General features: G+C 40.9%; 1 pseudogene; it reads right to left on the bottom strand.

Annotated features, from left to right (window-relative positions):
- Positions 1 to 228: 228 nt before the first annotated feature.
- Positions 229 to 18,318, bottom strand: part of LOC122469994 — a 34,412-nt pseudogene continuing 16,322 nt past the window's right edge.

Below are 18,318 nucleotides of genomic sequence, written 5' to 3' on the forward strand. Positions count from 1 at the left end.
AGCCCCGCAATGAGTTCTGAGCCGACAGCATGGAGCCTGCTTGGGATTCTCTCTTCCTCTCTCTCTCTCTCTGCCCTTCCCCTGCTTGCTCTCTCTCTCTCTCTCTCTCTCGGTGATAAATAAACTTAAAAAAAAAAGGGTTAACCATTAATTGCATTATTTTCTGCAGATAAGTCCTTTTTCTCACACTGAAATCTGACGGTAATTAAATTCTGATGTTTCTCCAAGCTACTGTATGAAGAGGAGGCTGAAGGCCAGAACTATATGGCACACTGCGGCATAAGGACCCTGTCTTCCGTTCACCAATTCTGGCACATTTCTAAAAGGTACCCAACAATCCAGTTTTATTTCTGTCCAGGGGCCTGGGTGCCAAGGATCAGATATAAGCACAGGTTCATTTAAGCAGCAAGATTAGTCAACAGACTCTGAACATTGAAAATGGCAGACTAGCGAGGCCAGTGAAGCCCCAGCCCCACCCCTTCTGGGTCCAGGACCGAGCAGGCATCTCCACAAACTTAACGATGGATTAGTCTCAGCTGCCAGGTCACAGAAATTACAGAACACGTGGTACCTGGATATCCAGGAATGGTTCGCAGTTCTGCTTCCTGCTTGCTGTGCAACGTTGGACAAGACAATATACCACTCTGCATCCCAAGTGTAGAGATAAAAATGAAAGCGTTTACTTCATTGGGTTATTTTGAAACAAACAAACAAACAAACAAACAAAAAAACCCACAAAAAACCATCATAATGTATGTGAACAAGCATTATTAACTGGCAGAGATATTGCTTTTAGTTATTGTTTGTTTTGGGGGGCCAGTTAAACGAAAAATACTTTGAAGGTTGAATTTGCAGACACTTGCTGCAAAAAAATATGTTTCTAATTTTTATTATACAATAATACACAATGATCATTGGAAAATAAAAACGCCAAACATATGCATGCCCTCACCCTTCCAACGTCAGAGTGTCTGTCTGATGTCTCACTGACAGTGTCCTCCCCCCTGGCTTCCAGGCAAAGGAAAGCAGTGACACAGTGACACTGCACATCCCTTCTTGATGTGGAGCATAATCTGTCAGCATTGCCCTTCCGCCTTCTTTCCTTGCAATCCTTCTTAGGAAGCCCTTCGCTCAGGTTGTATCTGTATTTTATTCTAGAAGTCTGAGCATTTCTTTTACAAATATTTAAATTATTAGTCCATCTGGAATTAATCTGACATAGGGTGGGAGAGATGTGTCATATTTTTGCAAATGCTAAGCCATTTACAAAATAGATATTTTTGCAAATGGCACTCAGCACCATTTATTGAATGACCCAGCCTTTCGTCACTGATAGGAGTTGCAAACTTTTCCATATACTAAGTTACTAAATATATACGAGAAGGTTTCTGGATGAAACATTCCACTGAATTGTTCTTGGCCCCGTCACTACCACATATTTTAATTAACTTTATAGAAGCTTTCCTGTCTAATGAGTGAAGACTTCGACCTTGCTTTTCCAACATCCATTGGCTTTCCGGCATGCTTATTCTTTCGGAAGGTCTTTAGAATTTTTTTATTTTCACATTCTACACATCCAGGAAAATACAGGAAAATCTCCAAACTCTCAACAATATGATAATTAAGGTGACAGACAATATAATACCAGAAGCAGGATTAAGATTTCTGAATCACAAGGAAGATGGAGCTGTATTTAGAAAACCTCCCAGCCACTTGGAAGATCCCGTAGCTTTGCTGCTCTGAATATACACACCTCTATTACTGCAGTTAGTTTGCATTTTATTTTTTAAACGTTGGCTTCCCCATCGGAGTCTGAGCTCATTTAGGGCAGGGGCTATCTCTTAAATATCTTTTGTACCATTGCACAGTGATAGGGACATAGTAGATGCTCGAAAAACATTTAGTGAATTAATTCACAGTACACAAAATTTCCATTCGGCAGTTCCACGGCTGTATTTTCCCTCTGTCTTTGCTGGAGGGCAGGGTCCCGGAGTACCTGAGTCTCGCCCCGCTGGAAGATGCTTTCCTCCCCAACCTGGCACACAGTAGGTACTCAGAAAATGTTGCCTTCTTCCATTTCCATAGCCTCTGTTTAGCTCTCCTCTCCCAGGGGCAGGGGAGGAAAAACAAGGCCTCACGTGTAGTCCACTAACATTTTCAAAAGAAAATCCGGATGTCTGCTGGAAGGACATGACAAGTTAAAAGGAAAACATGGTTCCCAACTGCGGCAGCTTCCACGCCCGGGGGGAGACTGACACCCTGAAATGCCCTCCTGGAGGCCAGTGTACCCAGCCTTACTTTTGTTAAAGAGTGAAGAAACGGGACCCTTCGGTTTGACTTTGAAGTTTGAAGTCTCTGGAGGACATGGGGAAGAAGGAGGTGCTAGCTGATGTCCGTGGGTGAGGACGCCGGGAACAGCACATTATTCTTTTGAAGTCGCTCTCCCTGGGGTTCGCTTTAAAATGTCCCGGGCAGCTTTCCTTTTACAGCTTCTGGGTACCCTGCGTATGTTAAATAAAGAACCAAGGTTTTCTCTTGCACCACAGGATTAACTGGTCACGGACGCCTTTCTGATCGCGGACAGCTGCGGGGATGCACTGGTGGAAAATAACGTACCAGCCCATGCTGATGCCCACTTCCCCTTTGTGGCCGGTTGAAACTTTGGGAATGCCTCATTTAAAGGAGGAAAGAAAACAAAATTGAGTGACTGAGCTCTCTCTTTACTGTCCTTTCTCATGTGTTCATAGCAGTTTTGGGGGGCTTAGAGTTGATCAGAAGAGAGTTTCCTAAAACCCACCAGAAGTCAACCTGAGGCTCGAGACAGTTTGGGGGGCTTCTCATGCTTCCGCCAAGGATATCTTCCTTGGTCTAGAGGCAGCCAAAAGCTCTCCTGGGGATCTCTAGGACAGAACTCACATGTCCTGGGCACGGGAATTCCCACCCTTCCTTCAGGTTTTCCTCCCCAAAGTGCTTCCAAACATTCCCCGTTCCACCTTAGATGAAGAGGCCATACCCAGACCCAGCGGGACCGTCACCTGCCCAGAGTGACCAGGAGCCTGGGCCCAATCCAGCTTCCTGCTTTGCTAGTTTGCTTGATGTTTGCAAAGGAAGCCTTGATTGTTCAGCTCGTGGGAGAGAATATTCTCTCAGGCTCTTCTGGCCTGTTTCTTCTGTTGAACAAGGACAGGCTCAGTACAATGCTTCCTTCTCTAGCATAGAAAGCAAGGTTTGAGGGACTTCTTTTGGATTAGGGGCAGGTACAGAGAGCTCATGGGCCTGGGGGCAGCAAGAGGAGTGACTGTGCTGCCCTCTATTTAGGTGTTGAGCTCGGACCTTGGGTCTTAGGAGGGTGTGCCTTATGGTTTGAAGAAGGGCCCTTCCTCAGTGTGGGCAGGTCAGCTTTTTTTTTTTTTTTTTTTTTTTAATTTAATGTTTATTTATTTTTGAGAGAGAGAGAGGGAGACACAGAATCCGGAGCAGGCTCCACGCTCTGAGCTGTCAGCCTAGATCCCATCGCGAAGCTCAAACCCACGAAGTGTAAGATCATGACCTGAGCTGAAGTCAGATGCTTAAAGTCAGGTGCTCCTAAGGGGCAGGTCAGCTTTGCCTAAACCGGCAGCCTGTGCTGGTTATGCCAAATGAATTCTGACAACCAATGCGGTGATGTGTTGTGGCTCTAGGTCTCTCTCTCCCACACAAAAACAGACAACAGTTGAACATTATATGAACGACTGTGGCTGCCTCTTGTGGCCCTGGAGCTGAGTTGGCAACAAATGTCTGAGAACTTTGCGCGATTCCCTCTTTGGGTCCCACTCTGCTCCTGTTCTCCCCAGTGGAAAATGACGGACACTCACGCAGTGCCCACGTGCTCTTGGTCTCAGATATTACCTCGTGTCAATCTTACAAACCCTGCTGTCTTGCAGAACTTACAACATTGTAACCTGGGTAGCACCAGCACTCATTTTCCTTTTCCTTTTTGTTATATTTTCCACTGAAGAAACTGAGGTTCAGAGAGGCCAGTGACTTGTCCCATGGTCACAGAGAACTTGAATCACGTCACAGGCTTAGAAGGAGGTCTGTAAATGCTTGCGGGTGGTGAAATTTAATTTAAACAAAAGTAAAAGGCAAGTGATTTTGTGGTTTCTTTTCGTCCATCATTTATTTGTTACTACCTCTCGGGAGCAGAGCATTAAGTTTTAGCCTCGCGCTAATTCACCATTCCTTGTAAGAGCTGTGTCTGTTTTCGTTTTTGGTTTCTCTCCTTCATCTCCCATCCCCATTTCTTTCTCCCCTAGAGGTACCACACTACTCTGTTTGGTACGTATCCTTGGGTATGTGTCCTTGAAAATATATGTGTAGCATTATTTTATATAGAAATGTGTGCTAGATTGTATATGTGGCATTGCACTCTCTGTTTTATTCTATTTCTTATTTTTTACTTAAAGATTTTGAGTTCTCTATATGTCGCTTTATGTCCATTTAGCTCATTGCTTCTGAGTGCTATGTTCTATTCCATAGGATACACCTACATTCCCCCGATGCTGGGTACCCTGGACACTTCCACCTCTAGCTCTCTGCTGCACACATATTGGTGTAGAGCATCCTTGAACGCGTGAGAGCTTCTCGGGGGCAAGTATCAAGTCTCTGTACTTTCTGTGGCGGGTCAAAGCCTGAAAGGAGAGCTGGACAGCTGGAGATGGTGGAATATTTATTTTAAATGCAACCAATAGGAACCAGAGGGCATCCCCCATTAAAGGGACCGCTCTGCTCTACAAAGAGAACCATTAAAATGAATGTAAATCACAGTAGCCTCAGGGACTGTTTAATAACAATCTGACTTTTTATTGGGTGAGCAGGAGATGTGCCAGCTTTCTCCTTACAGAGTCTTCTGGATCTTTTACAGAGAGAGAGAGAGAGAGATCCTATCTGAACTGCTATGGAGATTATCGAGGGCAGAGGGCTGCTCAGGGAGTAATGGCCGTAAATCCAATTAGTAACTCACTTTCTCTTTTGCCACAGGCTCCATTTCCCCCAAATACATGGAAGATAATTCTACACTCTGGAACCGGTCTATCCCGAGGGCTCCATGATACCATGCCACCAAGACACAAAAGTTTCTTGCATGGGAAAAGGACTGGGATGATCCACACTAAACCAGTGACAGCAGAAACCACGATTGTTCCGGAGTGGCATGGGAGCCTTGCCACACTCATGTATCACTTCCAGCAAAAAACATGTTCCTGTCTCATTTGTGAAATAAGGAAATGGAAGAAAAACTTCAGGGATTTTCCAGAGAAATTTAAGCAAAACTTGAGATCACAGGAACCCCACTTATTTCTGGGTGGGGAAACTAAGGCAGCAGGAGCACCAAGTCGGTTAAGGGATCCTGCTCCCAATGAGGAGGGCAGACACAGGGGCCGGGGCTTCTATGTCTCCTGACTCTCCCACTCCAGTCCTGGGTCAGCCGGTGAGATCAGTCCGCAGAACCACCAGGGGCCCGAGTGCTGAGCCAAAGAAGGGTCTGGGATCCCAGGCCACTACTTGTTTGGGAACTTGCATACTTAAAAGACCAGATTCTTTAATGACAAATCTTTATGATCCAAAACAAAGAATCGAGATGCCTGGGGTAAAAATAAAATAGGTACCAGCTTAATTTTGTTGTTTAAAAAAAAATACTGCATGACTGCTTCACTTCTTTTTCCTCTGAGATTAAAAACAAAACAGAAAAACCAAAGCAACAACAACAACAAAAAAACACGTTGAGAACAGCTCATCTAGAGGATGCACACAGGCATACCAGGTTCTTTCTTTCTCTTGTTGCACATACACTTGTTACAAACATGCTTCTTTGGGGTTTGTAGTTTTGTCAAAATTATGATTGAAATCAATATATGACGGACACATTAGCATGAGTTGATAGAAAAAACATAAAGAATTTGAAAAAATTAATTTTTTACTTATTTTTGAGAGAGAGAGAGAGAACACAGTGAGGGAGGGGCAGAGAGAGAGGGAGACATAGAATCTGAAGCAGGATCCAGGCTCCGAGCTGTCAGCACAGAGCCCAACGCAGGGCTCGAACCCACGAACTATGAGATCATGGCCCAAGCTGAAGTCAGCTTAAAGAACTGAGCCACCCAGGTGTCCCAACAAAGGATTCGGATTTGAATCCCTGACTTGTCATTTACTAGTAACCTTTAATAAGTGATCTAACCCTCTTAAGCTTTAGTTTATTACCATAAAAATAATATGAATAATATGTAATTCATAAGATTCTTGTGAGGATTAAATAAGATACTGTAAGGAGAGCTTTCAGTACAATGGCTGGCACATAGTAAGCTCTCAATAATGATACCTATAGTATTTAACAGGATCATATTTATTACTGTTACTTTCCCTTGTATGATTCCAGGGATCAATGAGGTGTTTGTTAGGTAAACTAATATCTTGAATTCTTCAAAAGCAGAGCCTGAGACAATGATTTGTGTGCAGGATGTTTATTCAGAAGGTGATCTCAGAAGTAGAGTGAGGAAGTGAGCCGAGAAAGAGAAGAAAGCCTGTAAACGTACCTCTGTAGGCAACTGGACTCAATCCTCTAGACCTCCTGTGGGACTGTGTGAAATATACTTTAAACAGCATAGGATGGGCACCAATAGTGCCTCCTGCAACTATATAAATTAAGTCTCCAATTAGGTTTTGAGTATGTATCACCTTTGTGTTTAAAATTTTTGTTGTTGTTGGGGCACCTGGGTGGCTCTGTTGGTTAAGGGTTCGACAGCTCAGATCATGATGTCACGGTCTGTGAGTTCGAGCCCCGCACGGGGCTCTGTTCTAATAGCTCGGAGCCTGGAGCTTGCTTTAGATTGTCTCCCTCTCTGTCTGCCCCTCCCTCGCTCGCACTCTGTCTCTCTCTCTCTAAAGAATAAACATTAAAAATAATTTTAAGGGGCGCCTGGGTGGCTCAGTCAGTTGAGTGTCTGACTTCGGCTCAGGTCATGATCTCACAGTTTGTGAGTTCAAGCCCCGCATCAGGCTCTGTGCTGACCAGTCAGAGCCTGGAGCCTGCTTCAGATTCTGTGTCTCCCTCTCTCTCTGCCCCTCCCCCACTCATGCTCTGTCTCAGAAATAAAACATTAAAAAAAATAATAATTAAAAAAAATAAATTTGTGTGTGTGTGTGTGTGTGTGGTTGTAAATCAGACAATTGTCTCCATTAGCTGACTTTCTCCTTGTTTGGACGAAGCCGCTCTACTACTGTAATCTGTTTGCTAACTCCTTCTCCACCAGGTGATATAAGGCCTGGTTTATGTTGCAAAATGTTTCAGCATGGTAAATACATCTGTCACACTAAGCTTAAATTCACATGTTTACCATTCCATTTAAAGTTGAGGTAGCTTATCTCTTAGACCCTAGTTCTCAAAACTTAGGTGAAGGAGGAGCTTCTGGAAATCACGGAGCTCTTTATAGAGAGCACCACACTAATGGCAGAATACCACATAATTCTGATATATTTAAAATTTTTTTTTTTAACGTTTATTTATTTTGGGGACAGAGAGAGACAGAACATGAATGGGGGAGGGGCAGAGAGAGAGGGAGACACAGAATTGGAAACAGGCTCCAGGCTCTGAGCCATCAGGCCAGAGCCTGACGCGGGGCTCGAACTCACGGACCGCGAGATCGTGACCTGGCTGAAGTCGGACGCTTAACCGACTGCGCCACCCAGGCGCCCCTTAATTCTGATATATTTAATTCCAAAATGTAAGTAGAAAAAATGATTGTAAGAAATATGTCCATATTACAAAATTTTAACATGGACATGCAGACACAGATATCAGTTCAGTGTAAATGGTTCTTTGAGTTTACACTAATACTTGTTTGATAACTAATCATTAACTTGTTATCCTCTGGAATTTGCTAGCAGATAAGCAATAGTAGGCACTGTAGGTATCAGAAAAACATGTAAAGAGAAACATTAAACATGGACAAAATTTTACCCACTTTTACATTAATCTGAGACAGAATCCATGACCGTCCAATTTATAAAACACTGGCATTTGAGAACCCACTTAAAAGGCCAATTAAATCACTGAACTGCCAGTTTGGGACAATGTTCACCAATCAAAATGAGGGATGTACCATGATTCCAGGCTACTTGGAAGTTTCCAAAGGAGGAAGAGCACATAGAAGCTATGTCATAGCCACTGTGGAAGCAAAAGGTGAACTTCTGACCAATACATAATATGTTGCTCTTTTGGGGAAGTTTTTTTTATTTTAATATTTTGCTCTAAATTAAGCAACAGACGACTGAATATAATGGAAATAGCTGCCTCCTTTGCTTACACTATTCCTTACTTCTAGACACTCATTTCCCAAAACTGGAATGCCCTCTACCATCTTTACTTAAGGCTTACCTCGAATCTCTTGTCCCGACAAAACCGAATCTCAGCCACCTGCAATCAGGCCCTCTCTGGAATTCTTATGATAGTTTCTGTCCTGCTCACTCCATACTCAGTGCCACCCTATACTGGTGGTGATCTCTCTCTCTCTCTCTCTCTCTCACACACACACACACATCCCATACACTCTTCCTAGCTTCCCTAACTAGACATAGCTTACATTCTATCACTGTTCGTGCCCAGCAAGTGCCCTGTACACAGTGGGCACATGCCAATATATTAGAATCATACAATCAGGCATTACCCCAACATTATTTACACTACACTCTAACAAACATCAGTGTTTCTCAGGATCAAATCCCATAGAGATCCCATAAAGAAAAAGAAATTTGCACACCTTTAGTGTTGGCTTAAAACTTTTAAGTATTAAATGTACTCAAGTATAAAATAAAGTATGAACTCCATGTGCTTTTATCTCTAATACAACCCTGAAACTAAAACAGTTTACAGCTAAATGCAAATAAACCCAGTACATTCAAATGAACATTAATACGACAGATGATGCTGTTTAGCTGAAACTAAATTGCTGTTCAGGATGTAAATTCGATGTTGACTGCTGTAACGCAGGCTCTTTACAACTCAGCGTGCCTGTTCTGAGGTTTGCTCTGTCACCACTCCATTTTCCCACCCCGGACCACTTTGAAACCACCATTTGTACAATAAAACATCATGTCATTTGCGCTTTCCTTGGCACGAATGCATCCGTTTTGTATTAATTCCAACCTCTCTTCCTTTCTTATTTACTTGTGGCAATGCACGTGCTTCTTGGCATCAACGTGGCCTTAAATGCAGATACTGCAAAATTGTGTGGTGATACTTCGTTGTACGGTGATCGTCCAAATGACAATGATGATAATAATATTAATAGCTGATATTTACAGATGACTTACTACATGTCAAGCACCTTTCTCTATCTAGACTATCCCACTGAATGCCTTTATTTACTGCTTGAGAAAGATGCTATTGTGATCACGATTTTATAGATGAGCAAACTGGGGCTCAGAGAACTTCAATAGCATTTTCAAATCCATGCCATGTATATAGAATTTAAGCCCATAAAGTCTGACTCCAGATCCTGAACACAATACTTCTATTAATTTGTTTCATTTATCGTTAAAATGAACACAAAATTAGAACAAATGTTGTACAGAATAACACATTCCAATGTTCGATATTTCTATACACTTACAATTCATCACAGGCTCAGTAATCATGCCGGTCAATTTGTTTTGAACCACTAGGTGCATGTGTCCTTAGAGCTGACCAAAACATGAAAGAACTCAGCTTCACGTCCACAATCAATAAAGTGCTTTACTGATAAAAATACATAACTTAATTGTAGTTCTCAATAAATGTAATATATTCAAAAGAGCAGAACATTATGCGTTTCATGCTCATCTATTATACTTGTCAGACAATGTCTTCATTCAGAAGTCCATTGATGTCCCCAGTGATCAGCTTGGTGCGAGCTGTCAAGGACAGCAGAGAGCAGAAGACCCACAAGGCAGAAGAATCTATGAATCCATAGTTTAACACGCAGAAGCCAAGTTCTTCTGAAATTGGAGTTTGAACTTTTCTTTCAGCTTATTGATTCAAGCTCTCCAGAAGTCAGTGTGTCCTCACCCAACGTGGGAAATATACAGACTGCTTTATTCCTTCTAATTGCCAAAATAAACAAAATAAACTCTTAAAATATGACTTATTACCAGAGTCCTTCCTTGTTCAATTGACTGGTTCAGTCAGAAAAACATTTGGACAAGCAAAGGATGTACCCTTGGTTGCACTCTTCCCCTAGCCCCACCCCAGATTCAGCAACACAGTACTGTACATGTTTGGTCAAATCTCTTGCCATTCTTTAAAAAAATAATAATAGTGTGATTAATTTATTGGCTTCCCAAGTAAATAGGCAGCTTAGGAATGAGGAAAGAGCTTGTGCATTTTACACCTGCAAGGAACAATGATCAATTTCCTCCCAATACTGCAAAAGATGTTGATTTTCTCTGATTTGTCATCTGTTGCATGCGCAGTACCTTGCACTCACCAAGGGGAGACCCAATGAAGTACAAGCTAAGTTCTCTAAGCTTACGAACATTACCAGCTTATTGTTATATTTGGAGTCATGCACATAGCTACATTCAGAATTGGACTACCATTCCTTCCATCTTAAAAACAACTTGGTTAGGTAAACTTTGAGTTATTGTGCTCATGTAGACAAGGCTATTAGGGCACAGGAGGTGAAATCTAAGGTCATACAACTAATTAGTGACTGGGCCAAATTCCGAAGTTAGGTTTCTTTGCCTTCAGTTTCTCCCACTAGATCAAATTGCTTCTTCAGAGCAATGCAGAAACAGCATTCGAGAAGGCATTTAGATTTATTTCTAAAGTTGATCTGGCTCCATCATGAATATTAAAAAAAAAAAAACAAAACAACCCACCTGATTTGTAATTGGAGCCTGGAGAATCACCCATGGCCTGAGTTGATGATTTGGTTACCAGCTGCTGGAACACTTCAATGGGAAGATGTGAAATTCCTGCAGGAAATGACTCCAGGCAGCTCTGAATTAGTAAGGAAATTAAATGACTAACTTCAATATTTCCTGGCTTTTGTCTATCTTAATTAACAATTTATTTTGGTAAAGGAAAAATTGAACAACTTTCTAATAGTCAACACGTAAAACTTAATATTTGTTTATAGTAAAAACACGATTCCCATGTCTGTTTTTATTTAAAGAAAGGAAAAACATTTTTGAACAATTTGCAGTAACCATACTTATTAAATCATTCTTAAAAAAAAAAGAATCCAACAATTACAGCATATGTGTGTGGGAAATATCAATTTCCTTTTCATAGTTCCCAAAGGTGCACTTGAGAAAAATGTGTTGATTATTAACAGGGCTAATATTTTTGTGGTAATGTTATTACTGAACATCTACAATAACTGGAGTTTGGGATTGACAGAGGTATTTTAGCCAGCATTTATTATTGATTTCCATGTCACATTGAATATAGCATGGACCTAGATGTATGTCATTATGACTTTTGATACATATTTTGATATGACTCTTATTTTGCCTTCATTCATTTATTCAACAATATTTACTGAATGCGTGCTATGTGCCAGTCATTCTTCTAGGTGCTGAAAATACACGATAAATTAAAGCTCTTGCTCCCATGGACTTCACGTTCTAGTTGAAGGGAGGTGGATGATGCCAAAAGGCAGGGAAATACATCAGGTAAATGGTAATGAGATGAGAATGCGGTGGGGGGGCGGGTGCTTCCTTAGATGGGGTGGAATCAGGGAAACAGAAATGTCCTGCGTCAGACTCTTTGAAGAAACTTGATGATGTTAACGCTTAATTCATCATGGACAAGTATCATGTCACCTGTCCTGTCCTGGACTCCACAAATGTTTAGGATAAACTTCTGAATTCAAGGATAATGGAAAGCAATTTCAAGAAAGCTGCTTTTTTTTTTTTTTATAACTGTGTGAATTTTCTTTCTTTCTAGCTTTCTTTACTATATAACATCTCTTAGGAATGAGGAGAATGAGGCAAAATTAAGATTGCCATCACAGAGCTAGTCAGCTATATTGCCAAACAAACTTGTATGTGAACTTCTATTACTAGTTAGATTTGGAGATACCAACTTTATTTTCACTAAAATTGAATAAAGGCAAATTCTATTTTATGTCTTCAGCATGCCTATGAACAGCAACAACAGGTGGTACCTTTCATTGAACGATATAATATGCCAAGTACAGAACTTCTCATACATTTTTTTTCTTATTCTCACAAGAGCTCTGCATATAGTATGATTGTTCCCATCTTATAGGTAAGGAAATTGGGACTCAGGTATGTTACATATGTTCCCTGAGGTTCCAGAACTAATAAGGCCACACATAATTGGAGTGCTATGTCACTTCTGCTGGACCCCACATCGCTGGGAGGAATGAAGGAGGTTGTCGGATTTAACATCATTTTACATACAGGCAAATGGAGACAGCCCTTGTGACCTGCCCAAAGTCACAGAGTCAGTGAGTTGGTGGCAGAGTTGGGATTAGCTCCAGCTGACACAGGCTGCCTCCCCATGAAAGCTGTGAAAGCCAGACCCTGTAACTCACTGCCTTTCCAACAAATGTCCAGGGCAGTGGATACTCATTTGGGACAAGGGTGAATCTTGACCCCTCTCCCATAACATACTTAAAAAAAAATCAATTCCAGGTGGATCAGTGATCTAAACATGAGAGATAAACAACAAAGTTTTTAAAAGAAAAAATAGGGGAATACCTTCATGACCTCAGGGTAGGCAAAGAAGTGCTGACAAACATGATGGTTAAAAATAAGTACATTGAATTACATTAAAATTGAGGATTTCTGTTCATCAAAGGGTACTATTAAAAAATTAAAAATGTGAAAAGGGGGGTGCCTGGGTGTCTCAGTCTGTTAAGTGTCTGACTTTGGCTCAGGTCATGATCTCATGGTTCATGAGTTCTAGCCCCACGTCGGGCTCTGTGCTGACAGCTCAGAGCCTGGAGCCTGCTTTGGATTCTGGGTCTCCCTCTGTCTCTGTCCCTCCCCCGCTCACACTCACTCTCTCTCTCTCAAAAATAATTAAACATTAAAAAAATTAAAAACAAAAACAAAAAACAAAAACAAAACAAAAAATGTGAAAGGGAAAATCACAAAATAAGACCAAGATATATATGGGGCGCTTGCATAGTTCAGTCAGTTAAGCATCTGACTCTTGACTTTGGCTCAAGTCATGTTCTCATGGTTATGAGATAGAGCCCTGTGTCAGGCTCTGCTCTGACAGCATGGAGCCTGCTTGGGATTCTCTCTCTCCCTCTGCCCCCAATCCCCTCTTGCACACATGCTCTGTCTCTCAAAATAAATAAATAAACATGAAAAAAAAAAGACAAGATATCTGCAATACACATATCTAGCAAAGGGGTCATATCAGTGTGTGCATGTGTGTGCACTCATTTCTACTAATAATGGCGAAAGGTGGTTAATCCAATAGAAAAATGGACAAAAATCTTGAACAGGTATTTCACAAAAGAGGATATACCACCAGCATGCTAACAGACGAAAGGGTGTTTGATATACTTAGTTATTAGGAAAATTCAAATTCAACCTACGATTTGATACTGTTACACACTCCCAAGAATGATTAAAACAAAAAAAAAAATCAAATATTCAGTTGGACCATATGAAATTGCAATTTTTTGCAGGTCAGAAATAAGCACGTATCAACACTTTCATATAGTTTAATCTATACCAAGTATTGAGGAAGGTGTGGGGACCCCAGAGCTTCAGACACTATTAAAGTGTGAGCTGGCACCATGCTTTGCAAATCATAACTGAGAATATGGCAGTTAGCTATTGCTCTGTAACCAACTACACTAAAGCTTAGTGACTTAAAAAACAAACAAACAAACATGTATTAATTTATGCAAGTTCTATCAGCCAGGTGGGCAGCTCTGCTGGTCTGGGTTAGGTTCAGTTAATCTCACCTGGGCTTGTTCATGCATCTGTGGTCAGCTGGCAGGATGGCTGGGGGCTGGCTAGTAGGATGGTCTTGTCCAGGATTACTATGCCCCTCTCCTCATGGCTCCCACATCTTGGACTTGTCATCACAGGGAAGCAAGGAGAGAGCAAAAACACAGAAGTGCTTTTATGAGCTTTACTTATATCAACTTTTCTACTGTCCCATTGGCCAAAACAAGTCACTGACCAAGCTCAGAGTTGGCATGGGAGGGCAATATGGTGGCATGAATGAAGAGATGCATGAAAAATTGGGCTAGGATTTATTCAAACTGGATAAATATGTGTATACCCTATGACCCAGCAATTTCCCTCGTAAGTATGTACTCAACAGAAAGGACTACATGTGCTTACGAAGAGACATGTACAAGAATATTCACAGAAGCACTATTTATAACAGCTTCAAGCTTAAAACAACTCAAATATCCATCCATGTAGAGTGGATAAGCAAGCATGCTGTGCTATATTCATGCAGTGGAACAGTACACAGCAATGAGAATGAATGGGCTACAATAACATGTAGATACATAAGTAGGTAGGTAGATGATAGATGATAGATTTTACATATATATATATTATACATATGGATGTATATATGTACATATATACATCCATATGTATAATATATATATTATAATATATATTATAATATATATTATATATTATATTATACATATATATGTATATATATACAATAATATATATATTATACATATGGATGTATATATGTACATATATACATCCATATGTATAATATGGATGTATATATGTGTATATATATCCATATGTATAATATATATATAATATATATATATGTATATATTCCTGGGATTTTAAATATCTTAACTATTTTCTTGTCCACCTGTCCCCTTTGTGATTATTCAGTCACACAAAGCATTCTTAGCAACTCCATCTACCTTTGTTGTTTGTGTTAACTGCTAGTTTCCCTCTAACGTCATCACATCTCTTTTGTTATTAGTTGTCTACATAAAAAATTCAGAGCATACTGGGTAATCTCACAAGACCTATACAATGACTGTCAATTCCCTCTATTTCTATGACATGGAACACCTTCATAAGCATCTTGTTAGAGTTTTGGCGGCTTGCCTTCTCAAGATCTGTCATGGATTCTTACAGTGCACTGTTTGCTGTCACTTCAGGGGTTTGTAGGTGTACGTGAGAGGGTGTTTATCACTCCCTAATGTCAACTCATCTACCAAATATTAGTATTTCAGATAATAGCTGCCATCCTTTTTCTGGCTCGCTCCTTTCATGGACCATACTTCATTTGTCATGTGGATGTTTAGAGGAGGGTTTTGTTGATGTCAGAGAGACCAGTAAGTGAGGTGTCATCTGAAAAAGCCATCAGCTTACAGTGATACCTTCTTCAGACTCATCAGCACAGTTATTTCATTAATAGCAGTAACAAGGCACATGACATTTTTCCAAAGCTTGATGAAAAGGAAAATAATTCTTTACATTTAGTTTTCCACTCAGGTTTCTCTCCATGTGACAAGGATATTTATTTTTCTTTTCTTCTTTCTTTCTTTCTTTCTTTCTTTCTTTCTTTCTTTCTTTCTTTCTTTCTTTCTTTTATTTTATTGTGGGAAGAACACTTACCATGAGGTCTATACTGTTAGATTTATAAGTGTGGAATACAGTCTTGTTATCTCCAGGCACAATGTTGTACAACAGATCTCTAGAACTTAGTCATCTTGAATAACTGAGATTTTACAGCCATTGATTAGCAATTCCCCATTTCCCTTGTCAGTCACTGGAGACCTATTTCTTTGTTTCTATAAGTTTGGCTATTTTAGGTACCTCATAGAAGTAGACCCATATACTATTTTGTCCTTTTGTGACTTGCTTATTTAGCACAGTGTTCTCAAAGTTCATCCATGTTGTCATACATTATAGGAATTCATTATTTTTAAAGGCTAAATAATATAATAATACAGATGTATGTATTACTTTTTTTTTTATCTATCTGTCAGATATTTCCATTGTTTCCACATCTTGACTACTGTGAATAGTGTTGCACTGAATATGGGAGGGCTAATAACTTGTTGATATCTTGATTTTTCAATTCTTTGGATAAATGCTCAGAAGTGGGATTGTTGAATCATATGGTACTTCTATTTTAATTTTTTGAGGACTTCAATATTTGTTTCCATAGCAGGTGCACCATTTTACAATCCCACCAACACTGTTAGTGTGACCACTCACCTGAGCCCTGGACTCCATTTTCCCCAGGTCCTCAAGCATCCCCTCTGTATCTTGCATGTTCCGTCTCCCTTGCCTGCAAAAACCTCTGCTCTGCTCACAAACATGCAACTAAGGGATGTTACCGTGGATATAAACCGTGCTATTTTCTTAGGCTCCTTGAAAACATGAGTGTCTTCCTCAGTGATGAGTCCTTCATCATGAAATCACTTCCCATCTGCCTCCTTCCCCATTCCCAAATCAGTGTTTGTGCATAAGTATCAAATAAGGGGGGGGGGGGGGAGGCCAGAAGCTGCCAGTCTCTCACCTTTTCTTTATCCCTCAGCCCATGGCCCCTGTTTCCCTATCTTTCCTTCTGGCCTCTCCTGAACTCTGGCTCTCAGGTGGGGTTGCTCTCCTTGAGGGTGCCATCCCTACGCGGGCCTCAAAAGGTATCGTGCCCTCTCCAACACCCCAGTCTGGATGAGGTCAGAAAACACCTTTAGTGATTCCCTGAAGAACAACTAAGACCATCCAGAAACATTTCAACAAGACAGGACTGAAGATTTGGGGTGAATAAGGGAATAACCCGAAGCCAAATTATCTGCCCAGCAAAGTAGGCTAGGCTTCCTCATAGACCTTCAGCCCGAGGATGCCTCCCTGCTAGTTCCCTGTGGCAAGGAGCATCTTTCTTCTATCTAGGAGCTTCTTCAAGTCCTTCTCAAACTCCTCTTGAAGTCCAGACTTAAGAAAGTGAGACCCAGAGATAGCTAACGATCCTCTCTCCTGCTTGCTTTCAAGTTTCATTGTCCTTGCTGAATTACCACCTTTCCTGATGCCCAAATGTCTACCCTGCTCATGGTACGTGGGTCAAGCCTTGGCCTGTGGCCTGAATAGGCCAAACCCTTCCAGATACAACATAATAAATGCAACCTCTATAGGAGACACAGGCATGGCCAGGCAAGTATAATTTTGTTATAGAATCACCATTTAAGACTATCATTGACCCCTCAATTACTAAATTCACTGGCCTCCTCTTGGTTTTCCTTCTCTTCTCTTCTCACTGAGGCACTGGACCCCACTGCTCCCATTTGATACTCTTTCCTGTCTTGGCTTCTGTGACACTGTTTTATTCTGGTTTTCTCTAAACTCTTTCTCTCTGTTTTCACTGTGTATACTTCCTCCTCTTACACATTGGCATTGCCCAAAATTGGGTTCTTGGCTGTCTTCTCTTTCTCTTTCTCCTTCCAATCACTCAACTGAATAGGTGTTTGTTCCAGAACACCCTAAATGGTGTTGGAACATTGGAATGACTCTTCTCTGTACAGACACAGCTCCTTTCTCCCCAACACATCTTCCTCTTTATCCCTAGGACATCTGAAACACCACCCTGAAAAAAAATTCTATTCTTTCCTTATCCACCTTCGCCTGCTCTAATGTCACTTCTTCCTTTGAATGCATGATGCATTTAAACATTTTATTATGTGAAAGGCACCTTTCCAAGGTGTTACATCCTCACAACACCTATTGACTGGATATTATTATCTCTACTTTTGAATGGAGACCAGGCTTTGCTGAGGCCCAGCAACCTGCCTAGTGTCACCACCTAATGTCACACGATTAGTAAGTGGTGGACCTGGGACTCTGAATATAAAATAGCCATACAGCCTTATTTGTGCCCTCTTGGGGCACCTCTCTTACTCTGCCTTCTTCTTTTTTTTTTTTTTTTTTCAATGTTTTATTTTTGAGAGAGAGAGGAAGAGATGAGTGGAGGACAGAGAGAGAGGGGACAGAAGGTCCTAAGTGGGCTCTGTGCTGACAGCAGTGAGCCCGATGTGGGGCTCGAACTCACCAACCATGAGATCATGACCTGAGCTGAGGTCAGATGCTCAACAGACTGAGCCACCCAGGCATCCTTCTTACTCTGGATTCTATACTTATTTTTGTAATTATTTAATTCCTTTGCATGCAAACTCTTGAGGACTTTCTTATTTTTCTTTTCAGCTCCTGGCATCAAGTTTATAATTTAGAATTTTGGAAGACAGTCTCAATTTCAAATATTTTATCTCACCATACAAATAAGTAGTTTTGACCCAATTTGGGGCTTGAAACTGTGGTCAG

This window comes from Prionailurus bengalensis, chromosome D3 (assembly GCF_016509475.1).
Source record: "Prionailurus bengalensis isolate Pbe53 chromosome D3, Fcat_Pben_1.1_paternal_pri, whole genome shotgun sequence".
NCBI classification, from domain to species: Eukaryota; Metazoa; Chordata; class Mammalia; order Carnivora; family Felidae; genus Prionailurus; species Prionailurus bengalensis.